Consider the following 21,981-nt stretch of genomic DNA (forward strand, 5'->3'; position numbering starts at 1 on the left):
AAATAATAAAAGATCTAACTCACTGTACATTCTGATCCTTATTACCAATTTCATTATATTCTGTAGAAAAGGGTACTTCAGTTTTGTCAGTACCTGGGAACTAAGTTGGGGAGCGCAATACCAGGTTTACTTGAGGCTCACTTTGTTTATGGGCCTCAGCAGTGTTGAAATGGCTGAAAAGAACACTACTTTTGTAAAATGTTTAATAATACTCTGATCACATATGTTAATTGCCAAGTGAGGATATATGTTGCTTATGTTGTAGATTTTGAAAATAAAAGTTGTTTCAACCTAAAGCCTTCCCAGTGATTCAGGTTTTCCTGAAACAAAGACTGTGAGTGTCCTTTGTAGTGTTTTGGTTTTTTGTTGTTGTTTTTGTTATCAGTCATGGGCCTGGGTGTTCTCCCTCAGCTCTTCAGCTCAAGGCTAGTACTCTACCACTTGAGCCATAGCGCCACTTCTGGTGTTCTGATGGTTAATTGGAGATAAGAGTCTCACAGACTTTCCTGCACGGGATGACTTTGAACCTCGATCCTCAGATCTCAGCCTCCTGGGTAGCTAGGATTATAGATGTGAGCCACCAGTGCCTGGCTGGCCTTTGTAGTTTTTAGAATGCAAAACTTCTTTTTTTTTTTTTTTCCAAAATAGTCTTTGGGAGGTGGAAGTGTCATGATTTTGTTCACAACATAAATACTCTATTCCCTTTCTAAATGTTTAAACATAGGTTTACATCTTCCTGTGGATACAGACATAGTGTTGAGTGATGAGTGAGCTCTTTTCAACTTTTGTTACTAGAAACATTGCTCCAATAAACATTCCATGCATATACATGATATCCTTATTTAACACACATAGATGAGATGCACACAACTTGTACAATTTTAAATTTTATGCATGTGTATAGTTAAATGTTGTCATAACTTAGTAAAGTTAAAAATCATATTCATAGCGGAAACAATATTTTTCTTAAAGCATTGACTATCAAATAGGTGACATTTGGCACCTGTCACTTTAATTGTTTTTAGTGTATAGATTCTTAATGTCTACTGGCTCTTTTACCATCAGTAGATTTTATTTTTGAGCACATTTAGTTTCATAGGAGAACCAAGTGGAAAATAGAAATTTCCCATTTCCTTCCCAGCCCTATTAATTCTTTTTTTTTTTTGTACATTTTTTAATTGTAAAAATGCTGTACAGAGGGGTTACAATTACATGAGCAAGGTAATGAGTACATTTCCTATTGAGTTTGTTGCTTCCTCCTTTGTTTTCCCCCTACCATCCCTTTCTTCCCACCTCCACAACTACCCCCCAATTCTTTGTGTGTGTGTGTGTGTGTGTGTGTGTGTGTGTGTGTGTGTGTGTGAAAATACTATACAGAAGGGTTACAATTACATAGGCAAGATAACCCAATTCTTTTTTTTTTTTTTTTGGTGGGGGGGGCCTCCGGTCGTGGGGCCTGAACTCTGGGCCTGGGCGCTGTCCCTCAGATCTTCAGCTCAAGGCTAGCGCTCTACCACTTGAGCCATAGCACCACTTCCGGCTTTTTTCTTTTTGCTTATGTGGTGCTGAGGAATCGAACCCAGGGCCTCATGCATGCAAGGCAAATGCTCTACCACTGAGCCACCTTCTCAGCCCCCAACCCAATTCTTTTTTTAAAGTAAAAATTATTTCATACATTTATAGAAGTAAGCTATTTGCATTCTTGTCTGAATGACAACTATTTAATGAGTGTTGGTTAAAGCTAAGGACTTTATAAACATGATCACATTTAATCCTCACATGCCAGTACATAAGCCTTTGTCAGCCTGTTTTATATGAAGACATTTAGAAAGATTAAGTCAGAAACAATATATGACAATCCAGAATTCTCCCTCTAACCCAGCTGACCCCAAAGTCCCTGATCTTCACCATTGGACTAAGAAATAAGCCACCTCAGGACACACAGAGTTGTTTTCCAGAAGTATTTTGTACAAGAGAAGTAACTTCCTGCTGTGGAGGGACATACAGCATGGCAGGTCATGACAACAAAGTGTCAGTATCCCTTAGCTTCAACTCTTGCCTTATAACTAGGATGATTCTGGTTCCTACTATATTTCTATGTGAGAATTAATATCCATGTAATCAAAGATTAAAGTATATTCAGACCTATACATAATGAGGTACAATGAATGCTATATAATATTAATTATGGTGTTGTAGAGATTTGTGAATTAGATAAATATGGACAGATTGATCTTTAGAACAGTTTTTTTTTTACCTTTTTTTATCATTGCCACATGAAGGAAATTACTTACAGTTAAGTTAAATGAATTCGTTTTCTTCCTAACAAGATACTGAAGAATAAAATTTATCACATAAATTTAAACATCAGAAGGCAAGTTGGTGTAATATCTATTATTTTCTTCAATTCCTAAAAAAACTAACCTGTGCTCCTTTGAAGATAATGTTTCCCCCAGTAAGAATGCATTTTTAGAAGGAAATACTTCCTTTTAAAATTGACCAAAACTCCAAACCATCAGCTACTAATATGAGAGTCAACTGGGCTTAGGAGAGTAAATATAGGCCTGTAAGCCTTCCGTAAACTTTTAAGGTACTTTCTATTTTGTCTTGTGAGAAGTTCTTGCTATGTGGCTCACACTGGTCAGAAACTCAAATTTCTTTGCCTGAGCCTTCCAAGTGCTGGGATTACAGGCATTGCTACCATGTCCAGTCCTTATAAATACTGTTTTACCCCGAATGTCCACTAGTTGTGCCTGATTCTCAGATTTCCTCTGAGTAGAAGGGTTAGATCTTACTTCTCTAAATTAAACTTTTCATATTTAATGAGTTAAAATTAAAGTTTAAATGATCAATTATGGGATCTTAGTGGTAAGTCATGAAGAAAAGTACACAAAATAGTTGAGTGTAGATTTATATTGCATTTATAAAACTGTTTATTTGACATGTCTAATAATATTCATAACCCAAATCAGACTACCTACTAAATGTAAATAACCTAGGGTTTTTTTTAATAATAAAATACTTCTCAGAGCTGTGCACTAGTGGTTCATGCCTATAATCATAGCTTCTCAAAGGGCTGAGATCTGAAGATCATTGTTTGAAGCAAGCCTGGGCAGGAAAGACTGTAAGAGTCTTATCTTCAATTAACCATATGCCATAGTGGAGCTGTGGCTCAAGTAATAGAGTTTTAGCCTTGAGCAAAAAAAAGCTCAGAGACAGCTTTCAGGTCCTGAGTTCAAAGCCTAGGACTGGCAGGAAAAAAAAAGAATTCTGGGAGTGAAGTATGACCAGATACCAGTTGAGGGTGCTGCCCTAAATTAGCCATTGCTGATAGTGCCTCCTGGTTGTCTTTCTTTGGGCTTGAGAGGAAACCTGTAGCTAAGAGTTCTCAGAGCATAAAAGATGTTGATACTGTGATTAGTCTTTTTTTTGGGGGGGGCGTAATTTTTAAACCTGTTGTTATAAAGCTGATATACAGAGGCATTACAGTTTCATAAGTCAGGTAATGAGTACACTTCTTTTTAGAAAATGTCACCATTTCACTTTGGTTTATGATTATGGTATATTCCTAATGTACTATAGGAATGGACTTTTTAAAATTTAAATTTACTTTCAATTAGCATCTATAGGATACACAGCAGTAAGTTTAGTTCCGCTTGTCTTTGTTTAAAACCTTACTAATCTATCACTTTTCACAGTAAAGACATAACAACCTATTGTAGTCATGTTGAAATAGGTAGTACATTGTTATTATTTGCAGTCGCCATGCATGCTCCACTCCACTGCTCCCTGGCTCTGCTAGTCCCTTTTTCATTCTCTGTTGTCATAGAACTCACTTTTTAAAAATTATTGTAAGTGATATCATAAAATATTTGTCTTTCTGTGCCTGAGTCTGGGCAGTAATTTTCTTGGATAGGACTCAAAAAACACAAGCAACAAAGACAAAAATAGCCAAGTGAGATTGCATTAAACTGGAAGCATCTGTTCAGCAAAGGAAACAATTATCAGGATGAAGAAATAACCCACAGATTAGAAGAAAATATTTACTAACCATACCTCTGAAAAGGGAAAATATCCAAACTCCATAAGAAACTGAAACTGCTCAATGGCAAGAAAGAAAGTAACTTATGAAATCAGCATTAGAAAAATACCCGAACTGAGCGTTTCAAAAGGAGAGAATGAGGAACACGTCATTTCTAATTTTTATGGAAATATAAATTAAAACCATAGTGTAATACTATCTTTGGGTGTTAGAATGACTTATCAAAAAGGAATTATAATTTAAATTTTTTTCCTTGTCTTCACTCTCTTCAACTTTGTTATGGAAATTTTGTGCACCATGTACACCTTAGAGGTTGTTGTGAAGTGCATACTACTTGAATACAACTTGAAAGTGCTTGACAGAAGGAGATTGAATACTATTACCATATTTGTTACAGCTGAAGTCAATCTTTGTCATTCTTCAGTATTACTCATATCCAAAGAGCGTCCTCTACTCCCTAGGTTGAAGAATGTCCATGCGAGGGGAGCCCTCAATAGGTCAGGCACATCACCTACAGGAGCTTTTTTCTCCATCAGCCATGAGTTGCTGAATTCCAAGTTTGTGCTAGTTGGCTATTATTTAATCCCCACAACAACGCAATTTAAGTAGCGATTTCCCTGTTTCAAGTCACTACATGTCCTTGACTGCAATGCCAAGGTTGATTATATAAAGCAGGAGTCAGCTAACTGCAACCTGCCTTCCAGTTTTGTAAATACAGTTTTGCTGGAACATAGCCAACCCCATTTGTTTACATATAATCTAGGGTTGCTCTCATGCTCTAATGGAGGTTTAGTTGTGTATCCCTCTAAGTGTGTTTACTCCCTGTCTCTTTATGGAGAACATTTGCCAACTCCTATTATAATCAAAATAGCAAGAGATATCTATAATTTCTTTGGAGCTTGCAGTTGAGAACAAAAGGAAAAGGAAGAAGACATTATGAGTTCCCTTTGTTCAGAAATGTTTGCTGAGTAAATGGACTTCATAGATCCTAGCACTAAAAAGATGGAAGAAGTTTTGACAGACCAAACTCAACAAAATTGGGGCTGACCTATGCACAATATCACAGAGGTGGGTTGAGTCCACTGAATTCCTGCATCAGTGTGGGGTGGGAGGGGAGAGGTGAAGAAAAGAGCAAGCAGGAAATCAAAAGCTCCCAGCAATGCATAGGAGATCTGCCTACCAGGCTCAAGTTTATTATATATTTTTTCTTTTGGATGGTGCTGGAGATCAAACCCATGGCCTTGCACATGCTAGATACTCTATCATTGATCTTGTTTTTCTGTTTGTTTTTGTTTTGTTTTTTGAGATAGGTCAGTTCTATGGTTCTTAACTTGTACTGTGAACCTGTCACAGGTGTTCTGCAAATTTTACAACATATAAAATCCAATTTTGCTAAAACTGCACAACATCCCATTACCACGTTATTTATTATATGGAACATTGAGAAGAGTGAGGGATACATGATAGGTAGATAGATAGATAGACAGATAGATAGATAGATAGATAGATAGATAGATAGATAGATAGATAGATAGATAGATAGATAGATAGATAGATAATTTGTTTTGACAAATAAGAACATTGGAGAAAAAGTACATGCTTTTTTACTATTTAAGAATCTTACCTTAGAGCACATAGATAGAGCAGCACAGTCAGCTCATTAAGTCATTCTGCAGAGAAAGACCTAGCATGGAGGTGATTACTGAGAATGCTTTTAAACCTACTGTGACACACGAATTTAGAAGAGTAGTAAAATTGCATGTGGTATTGATTTCTTTGCTATTTTTTGTTTTGCTCTTTTTTTTCCCCAAAACAAATTGCTTTTCAGAACCTTATATTGCATTAACATATAGTCAAAAAACATAACTGTGTAGATCATTGTTCACCACATTCATCAGAAGGGAACACACTGATGTTTGCTGGGCCAGCACCCCAGTGAGAAAGAGAGCATTACCCGCACGTCAGGAATCCCCCTTTGCCAGCTCCCAATTGCGTTCTTCCTTTCAGAGGTAATCATTACCCTGAATTCTAACAGTGTAGATTAGCTGTGCTCATTTTTGAAATTTATATGAACAAAATTACATAGTACATTTTTTGTCTTTTGCTTTTTCTGCCCAACACTATGTTGGTGAGAGAAACTGTATGAGGACCAGTTAGTATATGAATCGTCTCCATTATGGTACTTGTTTGTCATTCTTAGATCTTATTGCCCCAAGATTAAAAATTATTTACCTTTATGCCTCATATTTTATTCAAATACTCAGAAAGTAATTTACTGTAAAAAATGGCACAGAGATTCAGCTATTTTCCCAACATTCTTTTTCCTGACTTAAACCTACTTTTTGCTATGCTAACCATTATGAGACAACATTTGGAGGCAATATCAATTTATTCCGATTTATAACTATGATCTCACTAGCCTCAATGCTACATCATTCAGGCCACTCTGTAAATGTTTCTGATATACTGTTTTTTCCCCCATTTTATTTTTTTATACATTTTCTTTTCAGTGACTCACCAGCAGTTACTCTTGAAGATCATCAGTTTTTCCTGCCTCTATGCTGAGGTGATTTAAGTCACTGAATCCTCTTGTGCTTTCTAAATACTAGATTATTCTCTTCTATGGAAACACTCTACTAAGATGTAGGAGCTGGGAGAGGGATATATATATATATATATATATATATATATATATATATATATATATATTTAACTGATGTACCAAGTTATTCCCATAGTTAAAAAATCACTGCATTATCATGTGGACAATTGACATTGATTGTTGAAAGGTAGTTCATTCTTGGGTTTTTGGAGATACTAGGATTTTAACACACAGTCTCATGCTTGCTAAGCAAGTGCTCTACCACCTTAGCCACACCAGCCTGTAGTTTAATCTTAACCAAAGCTCTAACTGACTATACAGTCATCCTGATAGTTTAGCTCAATAAAACATGGCTTTCCTGTAAAATGACTGCCACCATGAAAGACTTACAGCTGGAATGGAAGAACTATAGAGAGTTATTGAAATAAAGGATGGGTGGAGTGGACTGGCCCCTGAGCAAAAGAAGTGAGGAACAACAGGTGCATGACTGCTATCACAGGATTTTAAGTAACAGCTGGTTTTAGCCCTAAGCGCTTACTGTACATGGCCACGTGCCTGCTTTCTGAGATAAACACAGCTATTGAGAAGATGCTAAATCGTGAGAGGAAAGGTTTTTATAGGGAAGAAAGGATAATGGAAAGCGCTCACTGGAGGTAGATGTCTAAAGGGAGCCTATGTTAAATCTCTATGAATAGAACAAGGTATGGTGGCAGTTTAAGAATTTTCACATTGGAAAATATGGAAAGCATTTAGAGAATTAAGAACATGAAAGAGAATTTATAAAAGGGGAGGTGAAAAACAGTTTTCTCAATTGGCTTTCTCTGGACAGAAAAATGTTCACTAGTGTCATCTAGCAGTCAAAATTTCCACCGTGCTTAGAATTCTGTGAATAACCAGGCATAACTCAAATTGCACTGAGATGCAGCCTCCACTGTTTGAGCTATAGACTCACTCAGAGCTGAAATTTGTTTTTGCATTATTTGAAGGAGAAGGTTTTTTTAAAGGAGTATCTTAATGAGTATTACTTTTTTACATATATAAAAGATGCCAGTCTGACTCTCCCAATAAATGTCATTTTATAAAGTGTAATTTTTAAAGACAGGGATCTGTTAGGAGGCACATTTTCACTGCGTCTGGTTTGGGTACAAAGCTTGAACCATATGTGTTTGGAGTTTTGTGGATGGATAAATGCCCAGCAGTGTGGTTGCTAAATTGTGTGCTAGTTGTGGGTGTTTAGTACACAGAAACTGCCATACTATCTTCCCAAATATGTCACTGGTCATGCACCTACCGCATCTGAGCAATCTGCATTTTCCTCAGCCTCACTAGCATTGTCATTCTTTTTTATTTTAGCTGTGGGAATCATTCTTTGGGGTTTTCATTTGCATTTTCTTCATAGCTAATGATATGAGAATCTTTTCATGTGCTATTCCTATCTGTATTCCCTCTGGTGAAATATCTTCATTATTCTTTGCCTATTTTCTAACTGGATTGTATCAACATTCCTTTTAAATATGATTGCTTTGGAAAAGCATGTTTTTACTTGATAGACTGAGAAACTTTGCAAGGCATTGGGTGATAGTATGGATATTTACATGTAGGTGTAGGAGCCAGAATAGTGTGGTTAGATTTTGCTTGGAGTCAGATTCTAAAAAGTACTTTTGAGATGTGCACATGGCAGGGAGGGAGAAGATAAAAAGGGGAGGAAGAGGAATGAGAAATGGAAAGGGGAAGGAATAGAAAGACTGGAAATAGGGAAAATGAAGACCGTGGTAAGAGAGTGGCTAGGAAGAAAAATGAAATATGTTAGGAGCAAGGTCTTTTGTCTGGGACTGGAAAGTACCTTTAGGACTAATGAACAGAGGAGACCAGAGAGTCCATAGAGAAGTTTTTAGGATTTTTAAAAGATGAATTTTAATTTTATAATGTCTTGTTTTTCTTTTCCATTCGTGTGTGTGTGTGTGTGTGTGTGTGTGTGTGTGTGTGTGTGTGTGTGTGTGGTATTGGGCTTTGATCTCAGGACCTCATGTTTGCAAGGCAAATACCACCATTTGATCCATGACTCCAGCCAACTGCTTCATTTATTTATTTATTTGGTGGTACTGAGGTTTATTTATGAGGTAGTACTGAGGGCCTTGCACATGCACATTGGCACTCAACTGCTGAGCCACACCTCCAGTCCTACTTTTCATTGGTTACTTTTAGCATAGGCTCGCCCTTGACACCCAAGTATGGCTTGAGCCTTGATCTACCTTCTTAAGCTTCTCTTACTGCTGGGATCACAGCTTCTTGCCCTCAGACTTGAATGCCCTGGCTGGCCTGGAACCCAGCCTCCCAATCTCACCATCCCATATAGCTTGGATGACAGGTGCATACTACTGTACCCAACTATGGGTTGAGAAAATGTCTTGTGAATTTTGCTGTGTAGGCAGATCTTGAACCACCATCCTTCCATTCTCAGCCTCCCAAGTAGCTAGGATTATAGGCATGAGCTGCCAGGGCCCAGTTGACTTCTTTGAAATTGTATGTAAAATGACTGTTAGAATTAGCATTAAAAGAACACTGGAGGGCTAGGCACTGGTGGCTCATGCCTGTAATCCTAACTACTCAGGAGGCTGAGATCTGAAGATCATGGTTCAAAGCCAGCATGGGCAGGAAACTCTGTGAGACTCTTATCTCCAATAAACCACTAGAAAACCAGAAGTGGCACTGTGGCTCAAGTGGTAGAGCACTAGCCTTGAGCTGAAGAGTGCAGGGACAGGACCCAAGCCCAGAGTTCAAGCCCTATGACTAACAACAACAACAAGAAAAAGGAACATTGGAGAGCTGGGAAGGTGGCTCAGTGGTAGAGTGCTTGCCTTGCATTCATGAGGCCCTGGGTTGATTCCTCAGCATCACATAAGCAGAAAAAGTGGGAAGTGGTGCTGTGGCTCAAGTGGTAGAGTGCTAGCCTTGAGCTGAAGAACTGAGGGACAGTGCTCAGGCCCAAAGTTCAGGCCCCACAATGAACAAAAGAAAAAGAAAAAGGGGGCTGGGAAGGCGGCTTAGAGGTAGAGCGCTTGTCTTGCATGCATGAGGCCCTGGGTTCAATTCCTCAGCACCACATAAGGAAAAAGAAAAAAGCTGGAAGTGGTACTGTGGCTCAAGGGGTAGAGTGCTAGCCTTGAGCTGAAGAGCTGAGGGACAGCGCCCAGGCCCAGAGTTTAGGCCCCATGACCGGACACCACCACCCCCCCCCCAAAAAAAAAAAGAAAAAGAAGAAAAAGAAAGAAAGAACATTGGAGTTAAGGGTTTTGATCTTTAATTAAAATTCTACTGAAGATTAAGAAACCTTTGACAAACTTTTAACTATATACTGAGAAATCAAATCACCTGCCTATCACTCCAGAATATAGTATCTACCAAGACAATTATTAGAAAGCATCTATTTTTGACCTGTAAGATGGAAATAATTGTATTCTGCAAATAAAAAGTGTAATTGATCATTTAAAAATGTAGAATATAAGAACAGGACTGAAAAATTACAGGAATGAAAACAATCTTGATCACAAAGAGAAGTACTTTGTTATTTAAAAAGAACGTGTACATTACTAGTTGCTCATTAGTATAATTATTACCACCAACTAGGAATGCACAGAAGTCAGCAAATTCATGTCAGATTCTTGTTATGGGTGAGGAATGCATACCAGTGTCCTGGAAGGAGAGCTGGCACCCTCTAGCTAGAGAATGTGCCATCCCTCAGTGTTGTGTCACTAACCTCCTGAGTGGCAGGAAGGAATCTAGCACACAGAGACCATGTGCTCAACACCCTTCCTTCAATAGTAGGAAATACTAACTCTACACTGCTCTTCTCTTAGCTTTTGAACCCACATTAAATAAAAACATTGAACTGTACTCAGGCCTCCAAGTGCTGACTTTCAAGTATAACTTGCTGTGATCTCACGATGTAATTAAACTTCCATTCAGTTTTTATTTTGATGCACTATCAGATTGTTATATTAAAAGGCATCAGCACTAAACACTAAAAATTGTGCTTCACATTGATTTCTGAGGCACATTTATTGACATTTGTTAATTTACTTATCACTGTAATCTCATGAAGTAGTTTGCAAAAAAATTATACTCTCGTCTTTATATAAGAAACAGAAATCATTGGAAAATGTTAACTATTAAACATTATTCCAACATCTTTTTAAACAATGTAATCAGATATTTAAGTATTTTTGTTGATACAAAACAATATTTTATTCATCAATTTTCAGATTAGGGTGCAGAAGAAAAAACAAATTTGCATTACGCAGGCCAGTAAAACATCATTGAAGTTTATAACTTGCTTTGCTTATGCCACAAAAATGCCTGAAAATTCCTGGGAGATTTCCAAAGCCTTAAGTAAACCCTTATACAAAACAGGAGTCCAAGTTAGAGCCAAAATAGAGCAGACTGAGTTAGAGCCATTCCACCTAATCCCTCCTCTTCAGCATTCCCTGTACTATGTTCTGGAGAGATAGGGAAGACTTCAGCACTCCAATGGTTATGGCATAAATCTTCAACCCAAAGCAACTAGGACCGACCACGGAAGCCCAGATAAGGCGCTAGGAAGAGGAGGTCTAGAAAGGAAAGGAAACTGAAATCCTCTGTCCATCAATGGCTCCATTTTAGTATTTTAGAAAGAAGGTCTGGGCACATGATTCAAGTAATAGATTGCCTGCCTAGAAAGTGTGAGACCCTGAGTTCAGCCCTATTATCCCCCAAACGATCACTAAAACAAGGAGCTGGGATCTAGCCTGTTCCCTGAATGAGATCCAGAGAGCCAGTAGCTAAACTAGAGTGATCCTTGATTTCCTGGTTCCATAGAGAGGAGCTACTCATCCCTAAGAGAGGAACCACAGGGCATCAGTAGCCTAGTCAGCCACACTCTGTAGTTCTTCCTAACTACACTTTTCTCCTCAAAGGATGAGAATTAGATTAAGATGACTCCAAATGTTTCACTTTAATATAAAACTACATAGGATAACAGGGAACAGTTTAGGGTTTTCTTTCCAAAGGATTATAAGAGCTGTTCAGTATTTAGTGGTTAATGAGAAATACTTCTGAAACCTCATTTTGCATAGTATTTTGTGCTGTAATAATCAAAATAGCTCATATAGACAGATATCATCTAGGTAAAGAAAATAGCCTCTGCCTCCTGAGTAGATGGGAATTACAGGAACATGCTATCACACTTGAATCTTGTGGGTAATGATGGGATTGTGTTAACATATGGCTACTAACAAATATACAAAAAATAATAGTAAGCTAAGAATAATGCCAGTAAAGCAGTCCAAAATCAATTGAAATGCAAAACATCAAACTAATAAAGGAAGGCATATTTAACAAGTAAGAATGAAAATAAAATAGGGCTGACAAGGGAGAATTTCAACAATACTGTTTTACCAAAAGTTCTCTGAAGAGAATTTTTCACCCAGGATACCTGAGAATAACAAGTATATTGACCTATTCTGGCTTTATGAACATTAGGATTTCCCATAAAAATTGAGATAATTATATGCTAGTATAAATTGTGGTCCTGAGAGCATGTTGAGGAAGATGTCTGTAAAAAGATGGAGGGTTTGGAACTTTCCTACTTTCAGTGTTAGGGATTATCATAACCAGAACTTTGCAGGTGACGAGGCAGACACTCTAACACTGAGTTACACCCCTAGCGCAGAACTGAGAAATGTTTCTCAGGGCTTCTTCATGGAATCAACTGAGCTTACTTCCAGCTTCCCCTGATGAGTATGCAGTGGATATCTGTGTGAAGATAGATCCTATCTCAGTATCTAGTGAGTATAAAGCCAGACATGGAGACTTAAACCCTAATGCCAGCTACTCTGGAATGTGGTAAATCACAGTCTGAGGTCAACCCTGAACAAAACATATAACACCCTTTCTGAAAAATAACTAAAGCAAAGTAGGCCTGATAGTGTGGCTCAAATAGTGGAGTACTTGCATAGAAAGTGTTAGGCCTAAACTAAAACCCCAGTACTGCCAAAACAAACAACAAACAAATAAACAAAACAGACAAAAGGGCGGGACATGGCTGAAGCAGTAGAGCCCTTGCCTGGTATGCAGACATACTAGGTTCAGTCTCTAGAAGCAATTACCGCCCCCCCTCCACACACACATGCACACAAGCACATATCAACAATATGAAAGCCATTCACCATTATGTTATGGTGATAGAGCCAGTCTGTTCCCAGTTAACTGCTAATAGCTGACCGAAAGTCTTAAACTGTTAAAGGTTTAATATTAATAATATGACTAATTACTACATGAAACTATCTTAGTGGTCAGCTGCAATTTAATGATGTATATTTCCTCTGCTAAGTATTAAGGATGCATCTGTTCTGAAGGCTCCCTGTTATTTTTATGACCGTGTCTCCTATTAGACTTAACTTGCTGATGATCAAAGGCTTGTATCATTAGTATTTCCAATATTTTTCATCCTAATATGGGACTTCAAGCATTCAAAGTATTGTAGAAGTACTTTATAAAGTAAATGTAGTTATAGTTGACAGTCTAGCTGACAATAACTTATAGTATTGATTTTAAAACTAAGCCATAAAAAATGATGAAATTAGGGTCCTGAAAGTACTGTATATAAAGCAGAGAAGGAAGGGCTGACCCATATTTTCCCTCATATGACACCCAGACATAGTAGTCCCATTTTGAATTTTGAATTCAGAAAAGTTAAAACCAGAGACCTGACTTAAACAAGGATCTTTAAGCCTACAGCAACTAGCAAAGTCATTTTGGGTGAGAGTGGAGTAGCTTAGTAGAGTAGTAGAGGGTATGAATTTTAGAGCCAGATCCAGAGTCCTAAACCCCTCTATACAAGTGAATTACTATGGGACCTTGGACAAGTTTAGTTCAACAGATTTAGAAAAATAACAAGATACTTAGTTAAATTTGAATTTCACATAACAAAGAATTATTTTTAAGACCTTCCCAAATATTGCACAGGAAGTACTTACACTAAATATATTGTTGTTTTCTGAAATTTATTATTTATGCAAAGGTAATTGAGAATGCTGTATTTTATCTGGAAGCTGTTACTTGACCATTGTGCACTTGAATTTTTTTTTGACACACCACAACTTGTACATTTATTACCTCCCTTCTGAAGCAGTTCATGATCAGCATTGTGCTTTAGGAGCATTTTTACAATAAATGCAAGCATTTCTTTTTAAAGAAAAAGGCACATGTTCTTTGAATAGGTAAGAAAAGCCCCCATCCCTCCCCTGCGTGGACTCATACTGGTACCTAGAAGTATTCAGCAAAGCCACCCTCAGCCTCCCGTCCCCTGGTCCCTTGCCCAGCAGCATGTATGGAACGAGGACAGCGTTCCTCCCACAACTCACTTGATCTTCAGGTCCTTCAAGGCCGACTCCAAGCTCTTCATATCAGGCAAATAGAGATAATAGTACCAACCTACACAAAGTGTTATAAAAGTTAAACAAGTTAATATACATAAAGAACTTTGGTAACTAGAATGAAGAAGATATTCAATAAAAATAAATGTCATATTCAATAAACACTATTATTGAGTATTGTTTAATAATATTTATAAAAGTCCTGTCACTCCTGGGACTTCTTGTTAACAGCTATCATGGTTAGCTGATAGCCTGACTCTTTCATCATAAGACAGCTAGCACAGACAAAATACTTTAAAAAATTGTTTTTAGAATTAAATGATTGACTGTGGTAGGTCTCATCCCTGATAGTAAAAAAACATGAAATTAACCTTATAACTTTCCAGTTTTCTGGCCCAGAGTTCCTTTTTAGGCCAGGGAGTAAGGAAATAGAATCCATACAACATAACAATTTGCTAATATTTAGGGTTGCTAAGGTAGCTGGGATTTGTGAGTTTGTGTACTAGAAAGACAGGTGCTATGCAGAGAAATAGCTTCAGAAATAGAAGAGTCATCTCAAGTCTTTGGCTGAAGTCTAAGCTGTGCATAGGCAGTTCTATGAAGATAAAGGAAAAAAAACCAGTTATATATCTACCAGTAATGAACCTGTCTTAGAATTCTACCTCATCTTCCATTGGCTTGGTGCAGACTGAAGAGTGTATAGTAGATACAAATTAGACAAAAATCAGCAGGTCTTGAAAGAACAAAGATAAGGCTGGGTGTGGTGACTCATGCCTATGAACTCAGCTACTTGAGAAGCTGAGATCAGGAAGGTCACAGTTCTAGGCCAGCTGGGGCAAACAGGCAGTCCCTATCTACAAAATAGGCTACCATGGTGGTTCACATCTGTAATCCCAGGCTATTTGGGAGATGGAGGTCAGAAGCTCACAGTTCCAGGCCAGTGTAGGCAAAAAGTTAGCAAAAGTCTCTCAAAACTCTCAATGTGGTAGTACAGCTTGTCATCCTAGCTACATAGAAGAAGTAAATAAACTCAGGGCCACCCAGGCAAAAATGTAAAACTATCTAAAAACTAAAGTTTAAAAGGTTGAGGTTGTATCTTGTGTGGTAGAGTGCCTGCTTAGCATTCAATAAGGACCTGAATTTGAACCCCAATACTATGAAAGGGAAAGAGGCATGGAGAGAGAGTAAAGGAGGAAGGGAGGAACTTAAACAGAATATTCTTAATACTTGTATCTGATAAGCCTATCCAGTAAGATTATCCAATAAAAGACTGTTGCACCCAGAATTTATAAGAAACTCTTACAACTGAATAGTGAAACAAACAATAAAAATTGGCAAAGGTTTAGAAGAAGCAATAAAAAAACCCACTTAATCAAAAACACTGAATCAAAAAAAATGAATATCTAATAATCCCATAGATGCCGCTCAGCATCATTAGTCATCAGAGTCATGTGTTCGGTGTCTCATGCCTATAGCCCTAGCTACTTGGGAGACTGAGACCTGAGGATTGCAGTTCAAAGCCAGCTCAGGTAGAAAAGACTGTGAGACTGTTATCTCCAATTAAACAGTAGGAAGTGGAGCTGTGGCTCAAATAGTAGAACACCATTGGGCAAAATAAGTTCAGGAACTGCACTCAGGCCCTGAGTTCAAACCCCAGGACTGATATACACAAATAATTATTAGTATACAGAAAGTCACTATATGTTAACAAAAATAAAATTTAAAAAGACAAACTAGGGAAGAAATTTTCAGTATTGTTAATGAATGTGTAAGATGTTATAAGCCATTGGTTGGCATTTTCTTATAATTAAAAATACTATATGATCCGGCAATTCTAATAACATCTAGAGCAATGAGAACACATGTCCATATAATGACTTGTGCAAGAAGCTCATAGCAGGATTAGGTCTAAGCAGCAAACATCCCAAGTAACCCATCAGCTGATAAATGAACAAATAGTTGATTAATACTACTAAAAATTAAAAAATAACTATAAGTACCTGAGCAAAATATATCAGCCTCAAAAGATTTATGCAAAGAAGCTAAAAACAACTCACTGCGTACTGCATGATCCCATTTTTATCATGTCTTTGAAAATGCAAAGCCGGATACAATTTATATTTATATCCTGTTTGATTTCATACATCTAATAAGCTGTACAGAAAGAGCTGTAGCAACAGGAACCAGATAGATCGGTAGTTGCCAAAGCCTGGAGGTGGGCTGAGGGCATTTACTGCAAATGAGCACTTGGTAGCTTTTTGAGATGACGAAAAATATATGTGAATTTGTATTATGGTTATGGTACAGTAACTACATGCTTTTGTTTAAATTCTTTGGATTATTTATGCAAAAGGAGTTAATTTTTCTTATAAATAAATTATACTTCAATAGGCAAAAAAAACACTCAGGAAATTAATGAGTTAAATTTACATATTTAAACAGCCCACAGTGTACTTGAAAAGATTAAGTGAACAGTCAGTTCCAGGAAATTTTCTAGTAAAATAACCTTTAAAGTGTCCACTGATCCTTCAGGCAAAGAAGTTAAATCATTTTTGGAAAGGGAGTAAATGGGGGGTGAGCATGTAGCCCAGTGGTACAGTACTTACCTAGATACTGAAAGCCTTGGTCCCTAGAACTAAAACAAAAAATAAATAAAGCTAACATCAGATTTCCTGCCCATGAGACAAGTATTATGAAATAGCTACAGAATTCTCCAGGGAAAGAGAATAGATCAAGATATGTCTATGGGGTATCAATCTTGGAAAAACAGATGCTAGAGGAAAATGTGAATACATATATCCTAAGGAATCTGTTATAAAGCAAGCATATAAACCTAGCACCAAGGAAGTATATTTATTTCTACCTCTAAAACAAAAGCAACGAATAGAACACTAGTGTATATTACATGCTCTAACAAACTATAAGACAAGACAATTTTCAAAAGTGAGGAGAACGGATAGGTATAAGGGAGAATAAAACTTTACCTGGGAAGTAAGTGAAAGTCAGACCATTTCATTTGAGCTTGAATAGCTAGAATTTATTATGAAAGAAGTTCTGTGAGCTATAAGAGAACACAGATAAACATTTCGACAAAATCAGGAAAACAATGTACGAAGAAAAAGAAATGTACTCATTACCTTATATAACTGTAACCCTTCTGTATATCACCTTTACAATAAATTTTGAAAAAAGCAATCAACAATAATAAAATATAAATGAAAATTAAAAAAAAATATGCTGTGGGATTTCTGGGACATCAGTTGTCCCAATGTATGCATCATGGGAACACATGAAGAAGTGGGGAAAGAGAAAGGAATCACAAAGTTTAAGGAAATAATGATTAAAAACATCAAATCCAGAGCTGGTCATGGGTGGCTCATGCTTTTAATCCTAGCTACGTAGGAGGATGAGATCTGAGGATCACAGTTTGAAGTTAGTCCTGGCAGGAAAGTCAGTAAGACTCTTATCTCCAATAAATTGCCAAAAAAAGCCAGAAGTGGAGATATGGTTCAAATGGTAGAGACTTAAGCAAAAGAAGTTCAGGGACCTCAGTGCCCAGGCCCTGAGTTCAAACTACAGGACCCGCATCAAAAAGAAAACAAATAAAACCCCCATAGACCAGCAGAGAATGAGATGATATATTAAAAATGCTGACAGGAAAAAAAATAACCTGTTCTTCAGAAATGAAGAAAAGACATTCTCCAATAAACAAAAGCTGAGAGAGTCCATCACCACCAAACCTTCCTTATCAGAAATGCTAAAACTCTAAATAACAGATTTTGAATACTCAAAGCAATCCTGGACAAAAAGAACAATGCTGCAAGTATCAATACTTGATTTCAATAGTAACAAAAACATAGTAATAAAAACAGCATGGTACAGAATAAGAACAGACAGATGAATGGAACATAATAGAAGATCCAAAAGTAAACCTATACAGCCCAACACCCACAGCCATCTGATTTTCAACAAAGGAGCCAAAAATGTATATTGGAGAAAAGATAGTCTCTTCCTTAAATGTTGTTGAGAAAACTTGACATCCTCATGTATCTAGAAAGCTAAAGCTAGAGCCATGCCTCTTCCCCTGTACTGAAATCAATTCAAAATGTATCATTACTAAGTGTAACATATAACTAAATGTAGCATGTAACTAAGTGGCACATATAACTAACAACGTAGAATTAAGCCACATGTCAGTAGGCAGGATAGAGATGTCATTTATAATGTTGATGATTATAAAGTTATGGGTATTTGTATTAACCTGAGAGGAATCTTCATAGATAAGATAATGTAGGAAATATTAGGGAAAAGATACAAAAATAAACCAGTAGTAGTTTTGCATTTATCAGTTTTGATCTATGGCTGACTAGGAAAACAAGATACAAATGAACACAGCAACAGAATAAATAAGGAGCTCTTAATAGGAGTATTCACACACACACACACACACACACATACACACACACACACACACACACACACACACACACACACACACACTTGTCCTATAAATACCAAATGTAAGGTGTTTTGTTAGCATAATGGTTGGTAGCACGTCAGTCACACAAATATCATTTGCATGAAGATGTAAATCATCTATACTTTTACTAATTTTTAAAATTTCCATAATTTGCTCATAGAGGAGTAACAAAAATCTGTCTTTCTCCCTTAATTCTGTTACTTTTTGTCTTGTGTATTTATGATTAAAAATCATGATTTTCATTCAGTTTTTTATGTTTTCCTAGTGAATTGACATTTTTAACATAAAATTGTCCCACCTTATCTTCATACTATTTTTTGGAAGTCTTTTTTATCTGATTGATATTCATAGCCAGATGATAATAATAGCCATTCTGGCTTCCTTGTATTTTCCACCTATCTCCTTTCAAATGATCTGTTTTTAAATATGTATAGTAGATTTCTCTTAAGTAAGGGCTGTGATTTTCTTTCTTATCTTTTTGTCAAACTTTCTATTTTTTTAAGACAGGATTGAGCCAGGCACTAGTGGCTCATGCTTGCAATCAGTGCTATTCAGGAGGCTGAGATATGAGGATCTGCAGTTCAGAACGAGCCCAGGCAGGAAAAGTCATTGAGAATCTTATTCCAATAAGCCACCGAGAAAGCTGGAATCAGAGCTGTGGCTCAAGTGGTAGAGAAACAGGCTTGAGCGAAATAGTTAAGGAACAGTGTGCAGGTCCAAGTTAACTCTCAGAACAGCACTATATATATATATATATATATATATATATATATATATATATATATATATATATATATATATATATATATGAGAATGAATAATAAAGCCAGCTCCATTCTATGTAGTATATACATAGATTAAAGTATGAATTCACAGAGTTCCACAGTTATGTATGCAATGGAGACTCATTGAGGTGTTTTCCTTTCAGAATTTAAATACTTCTATCATCTTCTATTGCTATTATTTCTATCCCTCTATCACCATCAAGAAGTGTGGTATCAGTCTATTTGTAGTTCCTTTATAGGTCATCAGAATTCTCCCCAGCAGCCTTTAAGATTTTTTTTAAATTTATGAAGTTCTGCATTTTCATTGCAGTTCTATACTCAAGGATTCTATACTCATAAAGTCCTTTTCCTTTCTCTTGCTTAGTCCCTTTTTTATTTGTTGATTCATATCATTTAGGTGTTCTGAAAATTCTTATCCACTTAACTTAATTTCCTAGTTAGATATATTAGATATATTTCATATGTATTTTTCATTTTTCTGTGTTACTTATACTTACAATAGTCTTTCCTCACAATAGTCTGCATAATTCTTTATGTATTGGCCATGTGCTTTTAGTTCACTAAATCTCTCTTCAATTGTGTCAGTTCATTAATGTTTCATTTCTAAAAGTTCTATTTTATCCCTTAATGAATGGATTTGCTGATCTGGACATATAGCTTAATGGTGGAGCATGTGGGAGATACTGGAATTGGTCCCTACCACTGGAGGAAAAAAAAATTGACCTAGTAATTCTTTTATCGTGTCATATTGCATGCTTATATTCATGATTACATCACTTATTTCTATGAATATTGTATTGTAAATCAATTTATATTCTAAGAATTCAGATATCTGAAATCTGCTGATCTACATATTTTTCTAATGTTTCAGAGTTGCTTTATTATATTTTTGATCATCTTAATAGATTCATATTGTAGATTCTAATTTGTGATGTTTCAGAACCTCTATCAGAGGGTTTTAGTCCGCATAATAATTTTTGTGTCTGCAAAAGTTAGGAACACTGCTAGTTTGGTTCTTTTTACATCCCAGCTCAATCAGAAGTTTTGGGTGCCACATCTTTACCTTGAGACTAGTTTACAGGTCAGTCTCCTAAGGGTGGTTGCCTTTCAGTGTAGCTCTGTCTCTCCTGCTTCTTTTTACTTGCTACTTAGGGTTCTTTACTCTGGTTTCTACCAAGCAATTTTGCTGAGTTGGTAATCTTTCAGTAGAGGATGAAGTACCCTTGAGTATTTCCTTGCTCTTTTAGATTTTTAGATTCTCATTATATATTCAAAGTATATTTTCTAAATAGTCTGGCTGCGTGCTCCTTTTGGTATTTCAGTTTCACTATACTGTCAAATGCCACTGCCAGTTTCCTCATTTTATCATTATTTCCATCAATATTTCTCACCTCGCAACACCAGTATATCTGAACTTATTTCCCTTAATTTCACTTCTCCAATTTCAATTTTTCCTATATATTGTTGCCAATGATGTTAGACATGTTAACTTTGTGGTACCTGGACTTTGAGCTCAGAGCTTAGGGTTTTAGAGATGTAGATTTGTGAGTCATGGATAATATTAATGTCATGGTAAGATTTACTGAGGAGAATGGAGTAAGTAGAAATAAAAGAAGACCATAGAACACCAACTTCAAGAGATGATAGAGAAAGATGAGTTAGAAAAGAATTGTATGAAGATCTAAGCTAAATGAGAAAACCAAGAATGAAGGAAGTTAAGGAATGGGTTTCAAGGGAGGACAATTTATAGTATTAGATGTTGCCAAAGGTTTTGGATGATTTGAAGATGGATAATGGCTATTGCCAGAATAGTTACAGTGGAGTAGGCACTGAGTATAATGGAGTAAGACAATGTGGAATGGCATAAAAAGTACACAACTGTACACTGTGCTAATTCTCTGACCTTCCTCATTATAATTCTCTCCCATTGACAGTATAATGAACCAGTAAGTTTCCTAGTAAGACATTTTTCATCCAAAGAAATAAACATCATTTTCTCATGATCTTCTATAGCTAAGAGGAATTCAGGTACTAGTAAGATTGTAAAAAGGAGGAGATTGGGTAACAGTCATGAAAAGTCATCAGAGCATGGAAATTATACAAATGTTTCTGGCTCAGGACCTAATATCTCCTCTATTAATATTAAGCTTTGTATGTGTATTTGAATTTTTATTATTTTAGCTATTTCATTAATAAAATATATGTAATTAGATGATAGTAATAGTATTCATTACTTATTTTCAATCCCCATCTTGTACAGTATAAAATAGAGAATAGAGAATAACTTACTTACATATTTGTTCCTAACGTCGGAAAATCTGATAGCTTGCATTTATATAAATTTTAGTGCTTGGGAAAAACACAACCTTTCATGCCAAAAACCTGTGCAAGCAATGTTTATGATATGTATTTCTCTTAAGATCTTAAACTTTGTTAGAGGTATTTGATTTAAACTGAAGCCTGATCATATATATCTCAGCTGAAAATAAACTTTCACAAGGAAAACTGTCAAAATTTTACTTCAGGAAAAGGCAGTATGTTTTAGAAAGGATAGAAACGTAGCAATGTCTTTAAGATTTTAGAAATATTTATATTTTATTTTTCTTTTATGATAACCAAAAAGTTATATATATATATATATATATATATATATTTGTTAT

General features: G+C 36.3%; 1 protein-coding gene across 2 annotated transcripts in view; it reads left to right on the forward strand.

Annotated features, from left to right (window-relative positions):
- Positions 1–21,981, forward strand: part of LOC138815257 (WD repeat-containing and planar cell polarity effector protein fritz homolog) — a 261,096-nt gene that overhangs the window by 139,081 nt on the left and 100,034 nt on the right. The gene's annotated exons all lie outside the window — the stretch shown is intronic.

The sequence above is a fragment of the Dipodomys merriami genome, unplaced genomic scaffold, assembly GCF_024711535.1.
Source record: "Dipodomys merriami isolate MVZ:Mamm:240054 unplaced genomic scaffold, mDipMer1.0.p SCAF_63, whole genome shotgun sequence".
NCBI lineage: Eukaryota > Metazoa > Chordata > Mammalia > Rodentia > Heteromyidae > Dipodomys > Dipodomys merriami.